We start from the raw sequence: 23,194 nt of genomic DNA, 5'->3' as shown, positions 1-23,194 counted from the left end.
TTGGGTAACATTGGTTAATAATATTATATCAATTCCAGGTATACAACTTTATAATATGACATCTGCATATTCTATTGTGTGTGAGGTCTTTTTTTAAATGATCTTAATATTGTATAACATCAATATACCTTAATTTATTGACCCATTCTTATATTGGTCATTAAGATTATTTGAAAGTGTTTCATGTATTTGATAATCCTTTGATAAATATTTCGATATTATCTTTGTTTAAATTTCCTTAGAGTATTAACTTTTATAAGGGTTTTGGTTTATTCTACTAAATTTTCCTCAGAAAGACTATACCAATCTTTATTTCACCAATAATGAAAAAAAAAAAAAAGACCCTACACAAAATCCTGGTCAACACTGAATCATTATTTACATAATTAGAGGCCCAGTGCATGAATTTGTGCATGGATGTGGTCTGGCCAGCCTGGCCCCAATTGGGGTGGACCAGGGCTGGGCTTGTTGGGAGGAGGAGACAGCAGGAGGTTGGCTGGTCAGCCCGCCCCAATTGGGGCCCAATCAGGGCCAGCCAGCTGGGGGAAGGGGCCACAGATGATTGGCCAGCGGGCACTGCCCTGATTGGTGTGTGTGGGGGGGGGGGGCCGATTTGGGGTGGGGCCGGCTGTGAGGAGGGGCTTGGGCAGTGGGCCAGCCATCCCCACCCCCGATTGGTGTGGGGAGGGCCAATCAGGGGCAGAGCTGGCTGGGGGGTGGAGCAGCAGGCCAGTCAGGGTGGTGGGGTCTGACTGGGGACAGGGCCAGCTGTGGGGGAGGGATTGCAGGAGGTTGTCCAGCCCGCCCTGCCCCCTACTGGGGTAGGGAGGGATAATCAGGGGAAGGGCGGGCTCGGGTAGGGACGGCAGGAAGTTGGCTGGCCGGCCCCACCCCACCCCCAATTGGGCTGGTTTGCTGGCCACAGTAGGCATCATAGCAACTGGTCATTCCAGTCGTTATGGCCTTCCAGTTGCTGGTTTTATATACCTAGATATGTCAAAACTAGCATCATTGTTTTGCAAAGTTATTTTCTAATTTGTTGTTGTTTATTTATTTTGGATCTTCCTTACACTCCATTTAGAAGGGTTTTAGGAGCTCTGTGTCAGGAACCAGAAACAGACCAATATTTTCATTTTTTATTATTTCGCCACATGTTATGTTTGTCAAGTACATTTGGCCACTGAAAACAACTTTCTTTATGGCCCTTCTCTTATGTTCTGATATTTGTATTTTGAAAAATGGCTACTTTAAACCAAATCATAATATGAAAGAATGTCTTTGAGGCTCTTCCTAGATATCCTCTTCAGTTACCTAATGTGTTCCCAACTTTTTCCCCCCAGAGAAGGCTCAGTCAACTCTCTTACACATCAATCTGATTATCCAAATTCTGTGTATCTTAAGGACTTATCTGAAACATTCTTAAAACTTCCAGCCTTTTCAACTTTCCACTGTTCTCTCCTTTCTCTGAATAGATGGCATATATGGAGTTTACACCACTCTACTTGATGCTGGCAAAATGTCTTATGTTCATTTTATTCTAAATGATATATTCTAAGTAATAAGATATTTATTGACAGACAAGACATCCCTCTCAATTTTGTCCACTTCCATGTTTTAAATACCAACTATATGTCAAATTTATTTTTCTGGCCCAGACTTCTTTTCTAAGCTCTGGATCCAACTGCCTAAATAACTTCTCATCGATGTTTTATAAACACCTTGATTCAATATGTCCAAAATTGAACTCATGATCTTTCCCCCAACTGCTTCTCCTCCAGTCATCCCCATCTTACTAAATAAAATCACCACCTCTCAGCTATTCAAACAAGACACCTGTGTGTGGTTCTTATCCCTTTCCCTAATCAACCCCAATGAACTCTATCTTGAGTTGTATCTACTGCTACCTCCTTGTCTTAGCAGATACTGTCATCACTGCTGTCCATGTATATGTCTATCTCCAACACTCCATACAGCAGCCAGAGTATTTTAAAATGCAAATCTGATCATGTATGTCCCTGCTTTTAAAATCCTTCAGTAACTTTCCAGTGGTCTTAAGAAAAAAGGCCAAATCCTTAACCAGACCTATAAAGCTCTACATGATCTGGCTCTTCCATGACTTTCACCCTCATCTGGAGCCACTCCCCTCAATAGCACACTCCACACGCAGACATTATTTCTTTTCCTTGGCTTACTAAACAGCTAGTGAGGCAATGAATGAAGAAAAATATTAAGAAGAGGTGCCCTAGCTGCACTGGCTCAGTGGATAAAGCGTCGGTCTGCGGACTAAAGAGTCCTGGGTTTGATTCTGATCAAGGGAATATGCCTGGGTTGTGGACTCAGTCCCCAATAGGAGGCATGTAGGAGGCAGCCAATCAATTATTCTCTCTCATCATTGATGTTTCTATCTCTCTCTCCCTTTCCCTTCCTCTCTGAAATCAATAAAAATATATTTTTTTAAAAAAGAGTCAAGAAGTTGAAAGAGATTGGTGTGATCACAAGTTTTCCCTGAAGATGAGAAGACCTCCATAAAAGCTCAAGATTATAAAGGCTTTGATTACAGAATGCCAGACCAGTATGTAACAGGTGATTGCCATGTAGAGAGAGGATGGGTCCTATGCTCTGCAAGAGGTTCTCAGAAATACTAGTGGTGTAGTCAGTTCTACAAAGAGAAGGAGGCCTGACATTCAGGACTCTTCTCTGTCAGTGACATAGAGCAGAGATGACCAAGAACACTTTGTATATAGTTTACCCAGAATTAAGAATTAGTAGCATCCTCCCTTTTCCAAAAGAATGGTTTAATTTGATAGGTTCTTTTGCATAAATACTCTTGTTCATGTGGGTCAGGATGGAAGGCCTCAAAGAGAGAAGGCAGTGATTAAACAGGAATTAGAAGTGCCTTTTCACATGTGTCTCTGTAACCAAACATGAAAACCCTCTGAATAATGTAAGCTTCCTGTTTTCAAAGGACTATAAGATAGTCACAAGATAGCTTTATTTATGTAGCCCTATGAATAAGTATAGGGCCACATTAATCAATCATGTGTTGACTGATTGGTACATATATTTTGGACTCCTAGGGCAAATTCTAACTACAATCAAATAAAGAAAATCAGGAAGTTTGGAGTTATGTTCTTAACAATTCTGTTTAAAGAAAAAAAAAATGAACTGAGGCCCAGAAAATAAAAGTTATAGATCTCATAAACATAGGGAACTTTGATTTACTGACCAATTCCCTAAGACCTGCTCCTCCCCTGAAAGCCAATCCCTCATTTGAAATACGGGAAATCCAGGCAATGCCTGTACATGCTCAAAAATGTTAAACTGCTCCCTTTCAACCATTTGGTAACTTTTTTAAAAATGTGCACATAATTATCATATACAAGAACATACACATTAGAATGTAGATGAAGTAGTTTGGGCCCCTTCTTCCAATTTGTAATATTCCAAGGTCTTCCTTTGGATATTCCTTGAAATCAATTAGCCTAAAAATGTATTTCTGACCCAAATAAAGCTACAGAAACAGGTTTCTTGAGCTAAATAGGCTTTCCAGAAGTTATGTTGTCCAAGTTCCTGCCTCCTAGCTTAACTATATCAGCCCAAGTTAAAGACATACAGCCCATAAGTAATTTCTTAAAAAAAAAAAAAGTTTATATATATATATATATATATATATATATATATATATATATATATATCCTATCTAATAAAAGAGAAACATGCATACGACTGCTACCTTCCCATTGGCTAATCAGGGAGATATGCAAATTAACTGCCAGCCAAGATGGCGGCCGGCAGCCAGGCAGCTGGAAGCTAACATGAGGCTTGCTTGCTTCAGTGACGGAGGAAACCAACGTTCCCCGCCTGCCTTGCCGGCCTCTGAGCTTGCAGTTTCAAACATTGTAACAAATATAGAAGCTAAACAAAACCCCAGAAACCTGCTTTCAGCCTACCGGGATCTCAGAGCTGGAGTTATACATTGTTTCAAATATAGAACACAAACAAACCAGATACCTGCTTTCAGCAGGGGAAGCCTCAGAGCTGGAGCCAGAGCTAAAGCTGGCCCAGAATAAAAAAGAAAAAGAAAAAAAGGAGCAGTTGGGAGCTTCAATCACCCACCAGCCTGAAAACAGCCCTCAGCCCCTCACCCAGACTGGCCAGTAACCCCAGTGGGGACCCCCACCCTGAAGGGTGTGTGACCAGCTGCAAACAGTCATCATCCCTTCACCCAGGCTGGCCAGGCACCCCAGTGGGGACCCCCACCCTGATCCAGGACACCCTTCAGGGAGAACCAGCCAGCCCTACCCATGCACCAGGCCTCTATCCTATATAGTAAAAGGGTAATATGCCTCCCAGCACCAGGATCAGTGTGACAGGGGGCAGCGCCCAAACCCCCTGATCGCCCTGCGGCTCTGTGTGTGACAGGGGGCGGGGCCATAACCTCCCTATCCGCCCTGCTCTTTCGTGACAGGAAGGCGCCCCAACCTCCTGATCAGCCCTGCTCTACCGGGAGCTGGTCCATGCTTGCTGTTTCAAGGGACCTGGCATATATGGCATACTGTTCTTAATATGTTTGCTCACCTTCTTGGCACTATGTGTTTTAACCAAGGTCTCTGAGAAAGGTTGTTTCCCCAGGTAGGGATTTTCCCCTGAAGTTAGGGAGGGAATAAAAGCTCTTAACTAAGTGCCAGGTGGGTAATTAATCACTTTAACTATGAACAATCATGCTTAAGCTACATAATCTTTACTCCCTGGAATGGAGATAAGAAACGCCCTAACCTTTGAAATAGAGATTGATAGGATTGGAATCAACTGGTATAAATACAGATGTAAGAAGACAGAACGGGGAGAGAGACAGAAATTGGCACAGAACCTACACAGAACGTTCTCTAGAGACAGAAGAACTTCGCTGGAGAGAACATGGCAAAAGATCCTGGACAGAAACTGGCCTCAGAACCTAGAGACAGAACCTAGCGAGAGGACATAGCAAAAGATCCTGGACTGAACCTGACTACAGAAATTGGCAAGAGAACCTGACTAGAACCTGGTGACTGAACCTGGCTGGAGAACCTGGACAGAACCTGGCTGGAGAACCTGGAGAACCTGGCTGGAGAACCTAGCAAGAGACCATGGACACAGAACCTGGCTGGAGATCCTAAACAGAACTCCGCTGGAGATCCAGACCAGAACTTGGCTGGAGATCCTGGCTAGGCTGCTGATCAACTGAACGCTGTCTCCATGTCATTCCTTCTTCGCCGACTCCGTCCACACCTTTGGGGACCCCTGGACCCGCTGGGGTTGGACCCCAGCACTGCTCTGTGCCTGATACGGGGGACCTCCCCAACCCCCTGATCGCCCTGCGGCTCTGTGTGTGACAGGCTGCGGCGCCCCAACCCCCCCCCCCCACCACCACCACCACCCCAAGGGCCCTGCTCTGTGTGTGACAGGGTAGAGCTATAACCTCCAATCAGCCCTGTCCTGAGTGTGAGAGTGGCCGCGCCCAACCCCCTGATCCACCCTGCTCTGTGTGTGACAGGGGGGAGCTCCTCAACCCCCTGATGGGCCCTGCTCTGTGTGTGACAGGGGGAGCTCCCCAACCCCCTGATCGACCCTGCTCTGTGCGTGACAGGGGGCAGTGCCCCAACCCCCTGATCGGCCCTGCTCTGTGCGTGACAAGGGGTGGCGCTGCAACCTCCCTATCGACCCTGCCTTGAGTGTGACAGGGGGCGGTGCCCCAACCCCCCAATCGGCCCTACCCTGAGCGTGACTGAGGGTTGCATTGCAACCTCTCAATCCACCCTGCTCTGTGCATGACAGGGGGCGGCGCCCCAACTCCCCAATCGGCCCTGCTCTGAGCCCGACCAGGGGCTGCACCTAGGGATTGGGCCTGCCCTCTGCCACCCGGGAGCAGGCCTAAGCCAGCAGGTCATTATCTCCCGAGGGGTCCCAGACTGCGAGAGGGCATAGGCCGGGCTGAGGGACCCCTCTTCCCCCCCCCCCTCAAGTGCACAAATTTTTGTGCACTGGGCCTCTAGTATATATATAAAATGTTGAGATAAAGCCAGGCCCTGTATGAAAAGCCAAAGATACAAAGTCAAACAGAAGACCTGCCCTCAAAGAGATTTCATCAAGAAAGAGAGAGAGAAATGTCAATTAATGGAAAACTTTCTCCTAAAAGGTATAGGGTGCTATAGTGATGTACTGGGTTCACTTGTGGCTCCCAAAATATGTCCAAGTCCTAACCCCTAGAACCTGTGACTTTATTTGGAAAAAACAAAAAGATCTTTGCAGTGTAACTAAGGATGTCGAGATGAGATTATCCTGGATTTAGTGTGGGGGTCTAAATACAACAACCAGTGTCCACATAAGAGACAGGAGAGAAGAAGACACATACACAGAGAGGAAGCCATATAAAGACAGAGGCCAAAAGTGAAGTTATGCTACCACAAGCAAGGGATGCCCAGAGCCACTAGAAGCTGGAAGAGGCAAGAAAGGCTTCTTCACTGGAGTCTTTGGAGGGAGTGTGGCCCTGCTGAAATCTTTATTTTGTACTTCTGGCCTCCAGAAAACCATGAGAAAATATGCCCAGTTTGTGGAAATTGGTTACAGAAGTCCTGGGAAATGAATGCAAGGGCCAACAACTAAGACTCCCTGGGAAGTAAGAGATGGCCTCCCAGTGGAGATGACATTAGCCCTAATTTATATAGGACAGTGGTTCTCAACCTTCCCAATGCCTCGACCCTTTAATACAGTTCCTCATGTTGTAGTGACCCCCAACCATAAAATTATTTTCGTTGCTACTTCATAACTGTAATTTTGCTACTGTTATGAAACGTAATGTAAATATCTGATATGCAGGATGTATTTTCATTGTTACAAATTGAAAATAATTAAAGCATAGTGATTAATCACAAAAACAGTATGTAATTATATATGTGTTTTCCAATGGTCTTAGGCGCCCTGTGAAAGGGTCATTCGACCCCCAAGGGGTCGCAACCCACAGGTTGAGAACCGCTGATCTAGGACAAGAAGGAGTTTGTTAGATTAAAAAGGGGAAAGCACATTCCAAGCAAAGAGACAGGCATGTATAAAGCCACTCAGGCATGATTCAGCAAGATGTACTCAGAGAATTGCAAGTAGTTTGGAAATGTTTGGGACAGAGGGAGTGGGAGTTGAAGTTGGAGAGGTGGGTCATGTAGGGCCTTGTGGGTTAAGCCAAGAAGCTTGATGATAATCCCAACACTCTGGGGAGCATTAGAGGACTTTAAGCAAGGGAGTGTCATAATCAGATTAGCATTCTGGATGGGTCCCTTGAAACAGCTGGAAGAGAGCCTGACAAGGGGCAAGGATACTACTTAGGGGTCACTGAAGGAGTCTAGGCAAGATGTGGTGAGGGGGAAAAGAGGAAGGGATAAACACAAGAGACATTAAATAGTTAGGCCCTGATAGACACAGTGGGGTTCCTTAGATGGGGGGGGGGGGGGTGAGTGGAAAGGTACAATTGAGGATAGCTCCAAAATTTCTGGCTTAGACAACTTAGAATCTTTCAAAATTAGTGTCATTTAGCAAGAGAAAAACATATGCATTTATTCTTGTTTTTCTTTTTTTACTCATTTTTTAACCCAAAGATATAAATATTAGATAAATTTTTAGTGTTTTAAGGTCTCTTTGGGTTTCAAAATACTTTAAACATTTCCTTCCTGAAAGCAAATGTTCAAGTCATGGCTCCCATTGGGGAAAACTTTGGCAGGTGGCTAAGGGGAATGCTAAATCCCCTCAATCCCGTGTGCCAACATTATAATCAGCATTGTGACAACACATGAATTAAATGGCCAAGAGGGGTCAGCACACAGAGGGAAGGTTTATGGAGCTTCCTGGAAGAAAAATGGAAGATGACACATGGTGGGCTCTGGGAAATTGAGAATTCCTGGCTTATTTATGGAACCATTGTTACTAAGTCCCCTATTTGTGTGACTCATACTGGCAGCTCAACCACCTTCCAGATCTCGAGTTGCCAAACTCCTCTGCTGAATCCAAAACAAGAACTCAGACTGAGTCCATCTTCTTCCATCCACCATCACATATAAGCTTAAAATGCCTGGGGGAAGGGAATATTCCAAGTGTCCCCCTTCTGTCCAGGGCTCAACTGGCGCAAAGACACTAATTTCATTTTCTAGGGGACCCATCTCAGGCCCTCCTTCTGCCTGCTAGCTTCTGACTTCTTCCAAAGAAAGGAGACAGAGGGAAAGATGCTAAAACCAGAAGAAACAAAATCCAATATCAGGATCTGGCCCAGAGTCTGCTGATTTTGAACAACCTCCCTGCTCCATTTGGCCGGCCAAAGTTCTGGCCTATTCTTTTCACTTTCCCACGTGTAGATTATCTACTATTCTACCAGATTACTCTACAATGACCTTGGTTTAAAGGCTCAAAGGACACAGTATCATTTTAGCCAAATCTCCACTTACCTGTCCAAGTCTCTGAGTCCAAAGGAAAGTCATAAAGCAACCTCAGATAAGAACTCACTCCTCTTTCTCCATACGAACATGGATTAAACAAGGACAGAGATGGCAAGGGACTGGCTCCAGAACCTCCAGCCAGAGCTAAGGCCATGGCAGCTTATACACCAGGCCCAAGAAGCATCATCCAAACCCCAGGTCTGACAAGTTTGGTGCTACTGCCAACTTTGTTTCCTGCCTAGAACTCCATAGAACTAGGAATATCCCCCAAGCACTCCATTTATGAGATAAACATGGAGAATGAAGTTATAATATGGTGTTCATTGTTATCCATTAGTAGTAACTATTGTCATTCCTTTTGCTCCTTCTCCTCTTCCTCTTCTTTCTCTTTACTCTGCTCCTCTTTTTTCTCCTTCTTTCTCCCCATCCTTCCTCTTCTTCCTTTTTAACAAGGTTTACTTATTTTAACTCTAATTAAGAATTTCCATTTTTAGAATTTCAAAGGTGCCTGGTTTAGAATCACAGCATGAACTACTTAGGATCCACTATTCTAAACTATATGTAAATAAAAAACAGAAAAGGAAAAAAGCACAAAATGCATTCCAAATTCAAAGAGCCCTATTAGATCAGTTTTGGGGCTAATATTGAATTTTTGTGATTCATCATAAGGGTGTGAAGGCGCACCCTGGGTACTACAGGGAGATAAATTCACTATCGATAGAGAGTGCACAGTCAAATAAAACATGGCACTAAAGTAAAGAACATCATATTAAAGTATTTATCAAGTGCTCTTTTGTAGATTAATATTTTCCATAGGTCAACAGTTTGTGTATACATGTTGTAAAGCTGGAAAAAAAAGATCAGCATCTCAACAAGAGATTGGCATTTCAACAAGAAAACCTTACCCTTTCTCGGAAGTCAGAGTGACCCTACTTGCCCTCTAAATTGTTTCCAGAAGTTTAAGTTATCAAAGGAAGTTTTATACTTTTTTGGTTGATTATTCACCAACCGGGACACATTTCATCTTGGAGCTAAAACCATAGCTCACAATTTGTCTCACGGATTCCCCTGCCAAAACCTGGCCTTAATTCAACTGATGAAATATCTTCATCGGAGAAGCACTCATGATCCATCCTTTGCCCTAGAATCATTTTTCCACATTAGTGATGGGGTCGGAAGATGCAGACAGTTCCAGGATTTGATATAAGTAATCCACCCATTCCCAGGATGTGATAAATGGCTCCCTGGCCAGAAAAGGACCCCAGAGTCTGCAATAATGACCCACCTATGCTCCAGAACATCTGCTCTCCCCATCACACATGCAAGAGGAACAAAGGCCTCCTGCTCTCCCAGAAGGGGAACTCAAGTCAATGAAAGAGTTCCAGGGCATGAATTAAGTGACCTGACCCAGTTTTACTCACAGTGAAGACTGAGCAGTGGTAGGAGAGGCAATTACACTAAAGCTCCTCTATATGCCAGTCACATGTCCAGGGCTGTGTCTATGTAGGTCCTTCACCAAGCACTGAAGCATGTGCCACTAAGAACCCAGTAACAGAAGACTTTGAGCTTCCAGTAATCTCTCCTACTAATACAGCACTCTTGAAATAATCCAAACTATCCCCCTCCTTCTCCTCCTCCTCCTAAAATAATAAGTGCAAATATGTTCATCATATCAGTACCCCAACCAATAGGGTAAGGACTAAAAATACTATAATATATTCATATGATGTATTAACCCAAGTAAATCAAAATTCAGGAAACTTATAAATGTGTTCATCATATCAGTATGTTAACTACAGGTCAAGGGCTAAGAAAACTATAATATAGTCATACAATAACATATTATGTAATTATTGAAATGATGTTCACAAATAGTATTTAATAAGATTTGGAACTTCTTATGTTCTAAGACTAAGTAAAAAAATCATGATACAAAATTAAATATGTGGCATAATTTTTTCAACCTGAGACAATATACATTAAAAAGGGGGTTCACAGTAGATTTCTGGGAGACAAAATAATTGATGATTTGTTTCTCTTTTTTAAATTGTACTTCCTTTTTTATATTTTTCTACACTTAGCGCATACTACTTTTATATACTGATAAAATAAAAGTTACTTAATTTGACGAAGCCTGGTTTTAGGGGGCTGGTGATGAAGACATTGAAGGAGGATGTGCTGAGCTGGAAGGTAGTTGTGCATCTGCAGAGTTATTGTGCTCATGCTAACCTTCATCCTGACACTACAAGCACTGAGAGTGAAAGGTTCCAGAGTGGCCCCTGTCTCCACCCAGGGCCCTGCAGTCCAAACTCTCTGGTTCTAAGCAAGCTCTTTCATGACTCACCAAAGGTCCCTGGGCTGGTCACTTTCCTGAAAATAATCCAGCTGGCAGGGAGCATGCAGTGGTATCTGGAGGATTCATTCATTCATGTTTACAGACAAGCTGAGATTCTTGGTTGGGAGTTGCTCCCTGCTAAGGAGTGCAAATATTCAGCAGAGTACATTTCCAGGGCAAACTTCCTGCCACAAATTGTCTAATTCAATTCAGATGCCCAAATTCAGCATAAATTTATGTAAGTTGGCTGGTAGAACATGTACCATTATAATAAAAATGAATTGGATATTAAATGTCTACAGCCAACTGGACACCACTATGTCTGGCCTTCCTGGGGAATCATGAGGTTGGATTCAACAGGCCTAGAAGTGGGCAAATTCTAGGCCATTCATAAGCAAGACTTCTTGGCCTTGGTTGGGTATTAACTCTTTCAAGGTTATGTATACCTCCACCACAAGGATGTAAATGGTCCAAAGGTACCACGAAAATCACAGGCCTACCAGCCCTAGACCAAAATATGTGGCATCAGAGTGCTAGGAAAGCATGAGTATTTTTGAATAAAAGAAAGAGCAGCAGTTCTTCAGATGAGGGGATTGGCTTTGGACAATCTGTAGATGAAGAACCACTCGTGGAGCCAGCTGCCCCTTTGCAGAGGTGGTAAGTTGTTTGACAGTATATTGGCTGCCTTCCCTTCTCTGTCACTTTCTCACTCCACCTCTGGGGTTTCCACCTCCCAAATAAATTTTACACTTGAATCATTGGCTCTGAGAGAACCTCAACTGAAGTAAGGACACTTCCTTCCTCATTCTTATTCTGCATGAAAGTTAAGAGAGTCATGTCCTGGAGGAACTCAGGGTCCACAGAAGCTGCATTGGGTAAGAGGCCCTTGCTCACCAACTGGAGAAGAGCTGAGCAGGTGTGCTGGTGGATGGAGAGGGAAGGTCTTGCAACCTTCTCTAGCTTGGGTAATGATTGCTCGAAGGGCATAGTCTCAAGGCCTCTGCTTTCTCTGTCCATGCAAAAGCAAACCCCCTTTTCTTTGAAAGATCCTTTTGACTATCGTGTCAAAAAGAATTACAGGGAGCCAGAACACCTTGTGACCCCAGAGGAATTTTTTAAACCAGCACTTTTGATTTTCTGGCACATGAAGGGAAGAGCGCAAAGGAAACTGAACGGCTTATGTGTGTTTCCAGTGAATTCTAGGGAAGTGAAATAATGACCTTGGCCCAGACAGCAAAAGACAAATTTAATTTACATGCTTCAGTCCGTATATGGAAAAATCATTTAGATGGAAAGAAGAAAAGTCCAAACTGCAAGTCAATAGTGGCAAACATCACACATCCCAGTGGTATGTGCTGGCCTCCATCAGTGACTCTGCTGTTCCAACATTCCCAATCATTGCACATATTTGGGCCTTGTGCTCTCCAGGAGGGTCTGCTCAGAAATGCCAGCCTGAATTTGCCTAGCTTTCGCTCAAAGCCTAGATCTGCTGCTGTTCCTCCCCCACTATACTCTCATTTCACAGGCTGCCCAGCTCTCTCTAGGTTCTTTCCACAACCCAGGCCTTGGGACTCTCCTTATTTGTAGCTTCTTAATTTAGATGTAGGCCAGTAGAAATGTATACAATGAGCAGAAGAGAAAGTCTTATTTTAGCCAGAACTTTTGAGGCTGAGAATGGGCTGTCAGTTGAAGAGGGCCAGAGACCCCCTCTGACAGCCTGGGCCACCCGAGCAGTCTCTCTCTGGGATGAATAACTCACATGCTCCACGAAGGGAGATGTTTATGGACACATGCGATGCTTCTCTGGCATCCTCTCCATGAAGTCCAAGCCACCCTGGAGATTGTAAGTAAAGCGAAGTCTTCTGGATAAGAAGTTGTTGAGTTTATTTTTAAGTCCCCATGTTTTAAAAGAATGTCCATAATCAGAAACACTCAATGCCCTCCTAACACACACACACACACACACAGGCCAACAGATAGAGATAAAGACAGAGAGACTAAGAAAGATAGAAAGAGAGACCTAGTCATAGACAAAGAGAGGGTGAGAATATCCTGGGGCAGATCAACTCTAAAGCCCAAAGGAGATATCAGGGAGACCCAATACCAAGTGGAAAAGCTGCTAGTCTACCTTGCACTTCCTAGCACACACAGACTATCACCACCCCCAAACAAATTCCTGTGACTTTGAAACTCGCTATTCCTCTGTCCGCCTTTCTGCTCTTGACTGTCTACTTTACTCTTCAATGTCCATAGAACTTAGGAATTTCTTTACACAGTACTTCCCAAACTTGCTCAGTTCACAGTACCCTTAATGTCTCGATAATTTTTACAGAATATCCCCAGGCTCAAAGAAATATTTAACAGTTCCATTTATTGAATAGTTAAGTCCAAATACCTTAATAAATATTTATGTTCTAACAACTTAGTAGCCATTTGGGGAAAAATACACATAAGTTGAAAGAAAAATTATATTTTGTTTTATTATTAATCCTAATTACTTGCTAAAAGGATGTGTTTACCTGTTGGACACTATTCAACTTCTCCAACTATTGAGTCAGATTAGACATGACCACTCTTACTTCCTGTTCCACACTGATTTTGTGTAGAACTTGCACTGCTTCTACTAGAAACTCAGCCATCACTAAGAGATGATGACATTGAAAGGTGTATTGTGAAATTTCACATCAACACTGCTGAGGTAGTATTCACATGGTGTGTAATAGGTGTCAAGTATTGCTGGGATTTCCTTATAAATGGTTACAAACTCCACAACACTTCTGTGAGTTCACTGTGGCACTCTGGGGTGCACTGGGGCATAGTTTAGGAAACATCTCCTTCATACCTTAAGAAACTTTCTCAACATACTAAAACCATTTGTCCATGACTTTCTCTCATGTGTATGTATAAATAAATTTATAAACAAAACACATATAAGTTTATATCTGAATAAATGCATAAGAAAAGTTCTGGAAGGATATAAACCAAACTTAACTATGCCTACCTCTAGGGAGACAAATAACATTGGGAGGATATGAGGTCTAGGGAGACATTCATTTTATCTAAAACATAGATTTTTCTCTGGTGAGGAGAATGTTTTCATGCATAATTTATATCATTAAAAATAAAAACAATTTTAATGCACCTATACACACAAAAATTTTACAATGCCACTTCAGGTAGTGCTAAATTCTGTGCAAAGAGAGTCAGTCCCAAACTCCAGTGAAGAGAACTCATTTACTAAAGTACTCAGCCTGGCTTTGCGGGTGCACCAATAGGTGAACACTTCTCACTCACAGGTTCTTTTTATGGAAATTTCCTGCCTTTCTCACCTCCTACAATAGTGATCTCAAGGGGTAGTAGTCAGAACCATCAGCAGGCTTTTCTATACCTAAATCCCTCCTACCTTCTCAGAGTCTAACTGCTCACACTGTACTCAAATCAACATTTGATACTGTGGCAGAGGAGGCCACTGTCCCTTTGGTAGTCTGGAGGCTCCTGGCAAGGATTATATTTCCCAGCCTGCCTTGCATCCAGGTGGAACCATATAACTATATCCCACCAATGACAGAAGAGGTAGAACCTTGAAATTCCAAATATAAGTCCTTAACTACTCCTAAGAAGATATTCCTTTTATTAACCAATGTCACTCCAATAATTCAATAAAAATTTTAAAATAAATTAATCAAATTAAAAAATAAAAGAAGACATCCCATCCTATAGTCAAACAAGACTGACTCCCCAATTCTTGTAAGAGAGAGAGAGAGAAAGATGAGAGAGACCAAAGCTTGAAACAATAAATAAAATATATATATAGTACCTTCAGAAGAGAGGCTGAGGGAACTTTACTCTGTTTCACAGAACATTCTGATAAATTACTGAGGACTTCAGTGGAAAGCCTGGACCATATCCCCTTGGCCCAGAGTGAGACCCCAGACAGAAGAACCCCTCCATCCCTGCAGCCTGGGCCTCCCTTCTTCCCCATGCTGTCTGACAAGACAGTCCTAAGCTTCCTATTGCTATTGTCCCAGCCTCTGGTCAAGGCCCTGCAATTATGAATAATTTATTCCACATGTTTGTGCTCTTGCCAGAGGCATTGATCGTAAAAGTTTCAATGCTTTAGATGAGTTTTCTTTTGAAAAAATTGTCCCCAGGGTGGTGCACTGAACAGTAAATTAACACCCACCCATCCACAGGCCTCCTCTTGGCACATGTTCTAGCTTCAAAGCTCCCCATAAAACATTCATTAAATGCAACCTCACAGGCAGCGCCAGACAGGGATGGGAGGACAGGTGCCTGCATCCACACTGGATAGACATTTGGGTGACAACAAGCACCATTAGGTAAACTCCCGGGACTACTTAAATGGGATTTTGTTGTCCTTTTAGTGATATGTTTTATAGGAGAAGATTCATTTCAGGCCACATTTGCTATTTCCCCAGCTTGCTATGTGCTCTGTTCCTGTACACAAAAATATGTTTTTCCCTCTTCCTTAAAGTCCCAGTTATCTGATCAGATCTATGTCACTCTAATGACACCATCACACACACGCTCTGTCTCTCACAAACACACACTCCCGCACATGCTCACACCACTAGCACACCCACCCCATGCACACAAACATTCTCAACAACTCAGGAATGGTCTGAACAACTGATCATTTATGTACTCATTCATTCTGTCAGTGGTTAGCACTCCTATGATTTTTGCCAACTTTTCACTACTTCTCAAAGCAAGGACCTGGCTTAAGTGACCTCTGCCTGGTAGGTTCTAAAATTAGGCTGACTTATTTGTGCAGTTCACTTGTTCTCAGACCTACTCACTGAATGTAGCAACTCCCTGCTGTTGCTAAACTCTGGGATGCCTCACCATCCTCTGATTACCTCAGCTTCCCCAGGTCTAAACTTTTAGAATTAGTTCCTCGTATTATTTTCCCTCTATTGAACTACAAGGCTTGAGCTTTGTTTTGTGACTATTCTCTAACTCAGAGATTTTCAACCTTCTTCATCTCACGGCACACATTGCTAATTACTAAAATTCTGCGGCACACCAAAAATACATTATACTTATATTTTTTGTCAATCTGACAAAAATATAGGTATAATTTTGACTCATTCTCACCAAAGGGCTATTGTGTTGGCTGTTGTCATTTTTAAATTTGACAATCTAAGGGAAAAGAAGTCAGTGCCCCTAATTAAATAGGTATTGCATGTTTTCAAAATTCTTGTGGCACACCAGTTGAAAATAGCTACCCTAACTCATACAAAGTTTATTGAAAGAAAAGAGACAGGAGTAGGAATTAGAAGGGGTAGAGCTTTATCATCTTGTATGAACAGAAGAAAATCATTCCCTTGAGGAAACTTGAGAAAACCTCCAAATATGCCCAGGACAGGCTATTCCAGAAAAGATTCAAACTAATCCACAAGCCAGGGGAAAAAAAATGAGCCTATTCTTTTATTAAAAGACTAGAGGCCCAGTGCATGAATTAGTGCACAGGTGGGATCTCAAGGGGGAAGGGGCGGGACATGATCAGCCCTCTGGGTGGGCAGTGGGATGATATCTGGATCCATCCCACTGACGATCGCATCAGTGGTCGGGAGCCACCTGGTGTCCGCTTTTATATCCCTTCTTCCTTGTGGAGCATCTAGGGAGGGGAAGCCACTGAGGCCGACTTCCAGGAGGCCAGCAGTGCTGTCAGGATTTTGTTCCAGAGATTGGATCTGCAGGACTACTGAGGGAAGGAGTAGCTGCTGCCTGGCTGGTGGGCGCCAGGATGGGTAGGTGAGCTGAGCGGCGCTCCTGCTGTGGGAGCACACTGACCACCAGGGGGCAGCTCCTGCATTGAGTGTCTGTCCCTTGTAGTCAGTGCGTATCATAGCGACCCATCATTCTGGTCATTCAGTCTTCATGGTTGCTTAGGCTTTTATATAGAGAGAGACAGACTCTAGCCCTGGCTGGTGGCTCAGTTGGTTGGAGCATCATCCCATACACCAAAAGGTTATATGTTCAATTTTGGGTCAGGACACATACCTAGGTTGCAGGTTTGATCCCTGGTCAGGATTCATACTGGAGGCAACCAAATGTTTCTCTCTCAGTGTGATACTTTTCTTGTTCTCTTTCTCTCTTTCTCTCTCTCTAAAACCCATAAAAACACCCTCAGGTTAGGATTGAAAAATAATAAAAAAGTTCCAGACCTTTGGAAATACAATATATATCTGTGTTTATATTTTAGATTTCTCCCTACTGTCTTGCTATAAACTGAGCTAATTCTATTCACTACTGTCCTCAGTGGAAACAGAGCATCACCCACCAAAATGTATACAAACCAGTAAAGAAAAAGTAGGATAGCAAGTTTGTCTCATACCCATCTTTCCAACAAATACCACAGTCCTTACTGCCTGTAGTATACTGGTAAAGAGGAAGAAGCAACAATTTTTTAGAATCATTTGAGGATATGGCAAAACATTTGAAAGACAGAGGAGCATAGTGGTCAATAGCTTAGTTGCTCCTAAGTCAGGTCCGCGGGCTCATATTCTGGTTCTGCTTCATATTCATATTATGTTATTTATTTCTCTAAGCTTCAGTTTTCTCATGTATAAATTGTAGGTAATAAAGTTTTGAAATTTAAGTGAAATAAAGCCTATAAACTTGCCCATAGTGAACACTCCATAAATATTACATGTAATTTTATCATTATTACCACTTTCACCATGCCCATACCCTTAAAAATCATAAAAATAGATATAAGAATAGCCAAATTACCACCATCTAGGATAAAGAGACAGTTTATCTTCCAAAAGTAGTATGCCATAGCTTAACATGCTAATAACCAATATCATCTCTCACATCAGAAAAAAAATCACAAACTCTCAGAACGACAGAGGCTATAACCCAATTTCCCCATGTGATAACTGAAGCAGAACAGACCCAGAGGAGGACTCAACTATCTGATGAAAGCACCACAAGCCAGCCAAAGTTTGGGCCTTATTTCCATTGACACTCCCCATTGTGGAAGTGTAGTTATCACCCCATTACAGTTATAACATACTAGAGGCCTGGTGCACAAAATTCGTGCCTGGGGGGGAGGGGGGGGGGAGAGGGGTGGTTCCTCAGCCCGACCTGCACTCTCTCCAATCCGAGAGCCCTCAGGGGATGTCCTACTAACAGCTTAGGCCCGCTCACAATGGTTCTCTGCTCTCTGCGGGGCCTGCCTGCTCCACACCATGGTTATGGGCAAGCAGGCCCTGCTGGGTGCTGCTTGTGGGCCGCTCTTGCCTGCTGGGTTAGCATTGCCAGGGCAACGCCACCAGCATCCCGCCCCGGCGACTATGGGTGCCGCCATCTTTGTCATGGAGTGATAGTTAATTTGCAAATTACTCTTTTATTAGATAAGACTAGAGGCCCGATGCACAAAAATTTGTGAACTCGGGGGGGGCGGGGGAAAGGGGGTCCCTCAGCCTGGCCTGTGCCCTCTCGCAGTCTGGGACCCCTCAGGGGATGACCACCTGCTGGCTTAGGCCCGCTCCCTGGGGGATTGGGCCTAAGATGGCAATCAGACATCCCTCTGGCAGCCCAGCAGCCCTCGGGGGATGTCCACTTGCCAGCAGGGGGCAGGCCTAAACTGCAGTCGGACATCCTTAGCGCTGCTGAAGAGGCAGGAGAGGCTCCCACCACCACCGCTGTAGTGGCAGCCATCAGCCTGGCTTGTGGCTGAGCAGAGCTCCTCCCATGTGAGAGCACCCTGACCACCAGAGGGCAGCTCCTGCATTGAGCGTCTGCCCCCTGGTGGTCAGTGTGTGTCATAGTGACCAGTCATTCCCAGTCCTTCTGCTGTTAGGGTCAGTTTGCATATTACCCTTTTACTATATAGGATAGAGGCCTGGTGCATGGGTGGGGGCCGGCTGGTTTGCCCTGAAGGGTGTCCCGGATCAGGGTGGGGGTCCCGCTGGGGTGCCTGGCCAGCCTGGATGAGGGTATGATGGCTGTTTGCAGCTGGTCACACCCCCTTCAGGGTGGGGGTCCCCACTGGGGTGCCTGGCCAGTCTGGGTGAGGGGCTAAGGGCCGTTTTCAGGCTGGCAGGCGACTGAAGCTCCTAACCTCTCCTTTTTTTTTTTCTTTTTTATTCTGGGATTTATTTACCTTCTATGGCTGTCACTGGAACTGAGAGCCAGCTTTAGCTCTGAGGCTCAGCTCCAGCTCTGAGACCTTGGCTGCTGAAAGCAAGTATCTGGGTTTGTTTGGCTTCTATGATTGAAACACTGTTGCAACTCCAGCTCTGAGGCCCGGCTAGCTGAAAGCAGGTTTCTGGGGTTTATTTAGCTTCTATAATTGCAACATTGTTTCTTAGAGTGCAGCTCAGAGGCCGGCAGCGGCAGGCGGGGAACCTTGGCTTCCTCCATCACTGGAGCAAGCAAGCCTCCTGTTCGTTTCAGCTGCCTGGCTGCCGGCCGCCATCTTGCTTGGCAGTTAATTTGCATATCGCCCTGATTAGCCAATGGGAAGCATGTCAGAGGTATGGTTAATTACCATGTTTTTCTATTATTAGATAGGATTATTTCAGATCAGCATTATGTTGATGAAATATGAGTTGTTCTCAGAGAAACCTCATAAAGAGAGTTAAAATGTAGTGCAACCCTGGCTGGGCAACTCAGTTGGTTGGAGCATCATCCTGTACACCAAAAGGTTGTGGATCTGATTCCTGGTCAGGGCACAAACCTAGGTTTTGGGTTTGATCCCCAATGAAGATGTGTACTGGAGGCAACTTAGCAATGTTTCTCTCTCATATCAATGTTTCTCTCTCTCTCTCTCTCTCTCTCTCTCTCTCTCTCTCTCTCTCTCTCTCCCTTCCTCTCTCTCTAAATATTAATAAACACTAATGGCCTGGTGCATGAATTTGTGCAAATTGAAAGGAAATTAATTAGTCCCTCTGGTTCAGGGACGAATGCAGATGGTCCCGGGTGGTGGCTGGCAGAGCAGGATTGGGCAAAATGGGCTGGACACGCCTCAGAGCAAACCTTCCATGGTCCCTCCCCAGCTGTCTACACCTGGGCTGGTGCTGTGGCTTGAAGGGCATCTGTGGAGTGAGCGGGGTCCCTCTGGCAGGTGGGGTCCCTCAGCCTGGCCTGTGGGGATCAGGCTGAAATCAGCTCTCTGACATCCCCCAAGGGATCCCAGAGTGAGAGAGGAATCACGAGGAATCAGGCTCCCTCCTCTCTGGTTCCAGGATGCATCACCAGAGAACCACTGCTGCCAAGTGACCACAGCTCAGCAGCTCCTGCGTTGAGCATCTGCTCCCTGGTGGTCAGTGCACTTCATAGCTACCGGCCAGTTGGACAGTTTGGACAGTTGCTTAGCTATATATATATATATATATCCTCAGGTGAGGATTAAAATAAAGGAAAAAGGTAGTATGCCATAGCTTAACATCATACTTAATGATGAAAGACTAGTTTATTTTTTTCTCCTAAAGTCAAGAATACGACAAGAAAGTCCATTTTCATCACTTCTATTCAACATTGTAGAAGAGATTCTAGAAAGGGCAATTAGGCAAAAAGATAAAATGCACCCAGATTGGAAAAGGAAGAAGTAAAACTTTCTCTATTCACAGATGAGAAAATCCTAAAGAATCCACTAAAAACTATTAGAATTAATAAATGAGTTCAGCAAAGTTGGGGGTACAAAATCAATATACAAAAATCAATTATATTTCTATATGTTAGCAATAAATAATCCAAAATTGAAATTAAGAAAATAATAACATTTGCAATAAAATAATTATAAACAAATTTAACAAAAGATGTGCTGGAACAACTAAATATCCACATGCAAAAAAAAAAAATATTTTTTGGACCCCTAACTTACCTCAAACACAAAACTAACTCAAAATGGATTGTAGACCTAAATCTAAGAGCTAACACTATAAAACTTGCAGAAGAAAACCTAGATGTGTAGCTCTATGACACTAGATTAGGCACTGGTTTTTTAGATATGACACAAAAAACACAAGTGACAAAAGGAAAAATAGGTAAACTATATTACAAAACATTATGCTTCAAATTACATCATCAAAAAAATTTGTTAAGCCCATAGGAAGAGAGAAAATATTTGTAAATCATATTTTCTGACAAAGGGCTGGTGTCCAGATTATGTAAGTAATTCTTTCAACCATAAATAAACAACAACAAAAAAGACAATTATCCAGTTGAAAGGATAAAATGGGCTAAAGATTGGAATAGATATTTTCCCAAAGAAAACATACAAGTGGCCAATAAGCACATGAAAAGATGGTTAACATCATTAGTAATTAGGAAAATGATCATTAAAACCACAATGAAATACCACTTCACACAACTAAGATAAAATAAAAAAGACAACAAGTGTTGGTGAGGATGTGGAGAAACTGGACCCCTCATGCATTGCTGGTTAGAATGTAAAATGGAGCAATCACTTTGGAAATTGATATGGCAGTTCTTCAAAATGTTAAACATAGAGTTACCATATGACCCAGTATTTCCATATATATATATATATATATATATATATATATATATATATCCAAGAGAAATGAAAACATACATCCACAAATATGTATAGCAGCATTATTTATAATAGCCCCCAAAGTGGAAGCCATCCAAATGTCCATCAACTGATGAATATCTAAACACAATGAAATATATCCAAAATTCAGAACATTACTTGGCAATAAAAAGAAAGTACTGATATAGCTACAACATAGATGAATCATGAACACATTTTTCTAAGTGAAAGAAGCTAAATACTACATTTTGCATGGTTCCATTTATAATATGGAAGTCCAGAATAGGCAAATCTATAGAAGCAGAAAATAGAGTAGTTGCTTCCCAGGGCTTGGTAACTATTGGATCTAGGGTTTCTTTGGGGAAAGATAAAAATATTTTAAACTTAAACTGTGGCAATGACTGCACAAATCTGTGAATGTACTAAAAACCATGAATTGTATACTTTAAATGGGTGTATTTTATGCTCTGAGAATTAAATCTCAATAAAGTTGTTTTTAAAAAATGAACTTGATATTTTTAAAATAAAATTAAAAAAGCGATGGGCCTTAGAGATCAAGCAGAGCTGATTTTGATTACCAGCTCCCCCACAACAAGCTATGTGATCTTCAGCAAGTTCCTAGACCACTCTGGACCTCAATAAATGGTAGATTTTATCATTCAAAAGGAAAGAAAGTAATAAGAGGTGGGAATATGCAGCCTGAGGATTACAATGAAGGCAGAGCCAAGGTAATCCTCCGGGATGAAAGAAGCCCATCGAAGTTTGCCTGCTAGACTTTGATTCTTAGTCTCTCTCTATTCCCCTTTCCTAAATATCATACACATGATGGTGCCCCCAGGGCCATGTCGTGTAGTGAATATTGACCACAATTCTTCCCGTAGGCAAGAGCAGCATCCCTCCCATCAGGCCGCACAATGTGTTCCTCCCTCCCTCATCTCCCCTCTTTGGCTAGATTTACAACAAAAACAGAAACATTTACATATTAACAGAACTGGGGGAATATAGAAGGATGCTAACAATCAAATTCCAGCCCATTTTAATCTTACACTGCTCATTTGGGAAGGTCATCCCCACCTCCACCCTGTCCTGGTGTCTAAAGCATTAGATGTTTTGAGCTTTGCATTCTCAACAGTGTAATGAAAATAGATGTTGAATGCTAAAACATAAACATATGTATCATTCATAATGCATTCAGATGTTTTTCAATTATTCATGGTTCCTGAGAGTTAGTTGACCTATCAGGCATATATATCCAAGCAATGTTTGTATTAGAACCACAGCCTCAATGTACGCTATCCCAGCTCCTTGGCATTCCCGTCTATGGAATTAAAATTAAATGAGTCAGTGGTCAATAAAAGTTACATGTGATTTCCATAAAATTATCCATTGTATATTGCTCTGGGGTGGAGAAAGTAGTTTGCGTGGAGTTGCCGAAGCTGACAGGACACAGAATGCTTGCTTTCGGATGAGGGGGTGGTGATAATTACTCTTTCCTAAGAATGAATTCATTATTTCCCTGAATAACTGGTGGTCCTGGACTTAACTTGCTGTCAAGGAAAAAAAAATAACTCAAAGGGCCACCCTCTTTCTGTTCAAAGTCCTATTTTCTTTAAAATAAAATTTAAAAAGCTAGTGTTCTGGGCTCAAAAACAACACATTCTTCTGTTTTGATGCTTGAATAAATTTGCATGTTAACAAGAATGGTTTCAACTTAAAGAATGTCAAATTAAATACAAATTGAATTCAAATCCAAGATGGAGAAAAGATATGCACAAAACAACAGATTTTCAATCTTGTCGATTTTTTTTCAGGAACCAGATTAGAAAAGACATAAACAGACACACACACACACACACACACACACACACA

General features: G+C 42.8%; 1 protein-coding gene across 2 annotated transcripts in view; it reads right to left on the bottom strand.

Moving 5' to 3' along the window:
• The window catches only part of ANO2 (anoctamin 2), a gene marked incomplete at both ends in the record, with an annotated part of 294,774 nt that overhangs the window by 117,715 nt on the left and 153,865 nt on the right, over window positions 1-23,194 (bottom strand). The gene's annotated exons all lie outside the window — the stretch shown is intronic.

Source organism: Myotis nattereri, assembly GCF_964212035.1.
Source record: "Myotis nattereri genome assembly, chromosome: 2".
NCBI classification, from domain to species: Eukaryota; Metazoa; Chordata; class Mammalia; order Chiroptera; family Vespertilionidae; genus Myotis; species Myotis nattereri.
Note: the sequence above shows the minus strand (reverse complement) of the source record. Positions and strands in the feature narration are given on the sequence as shown.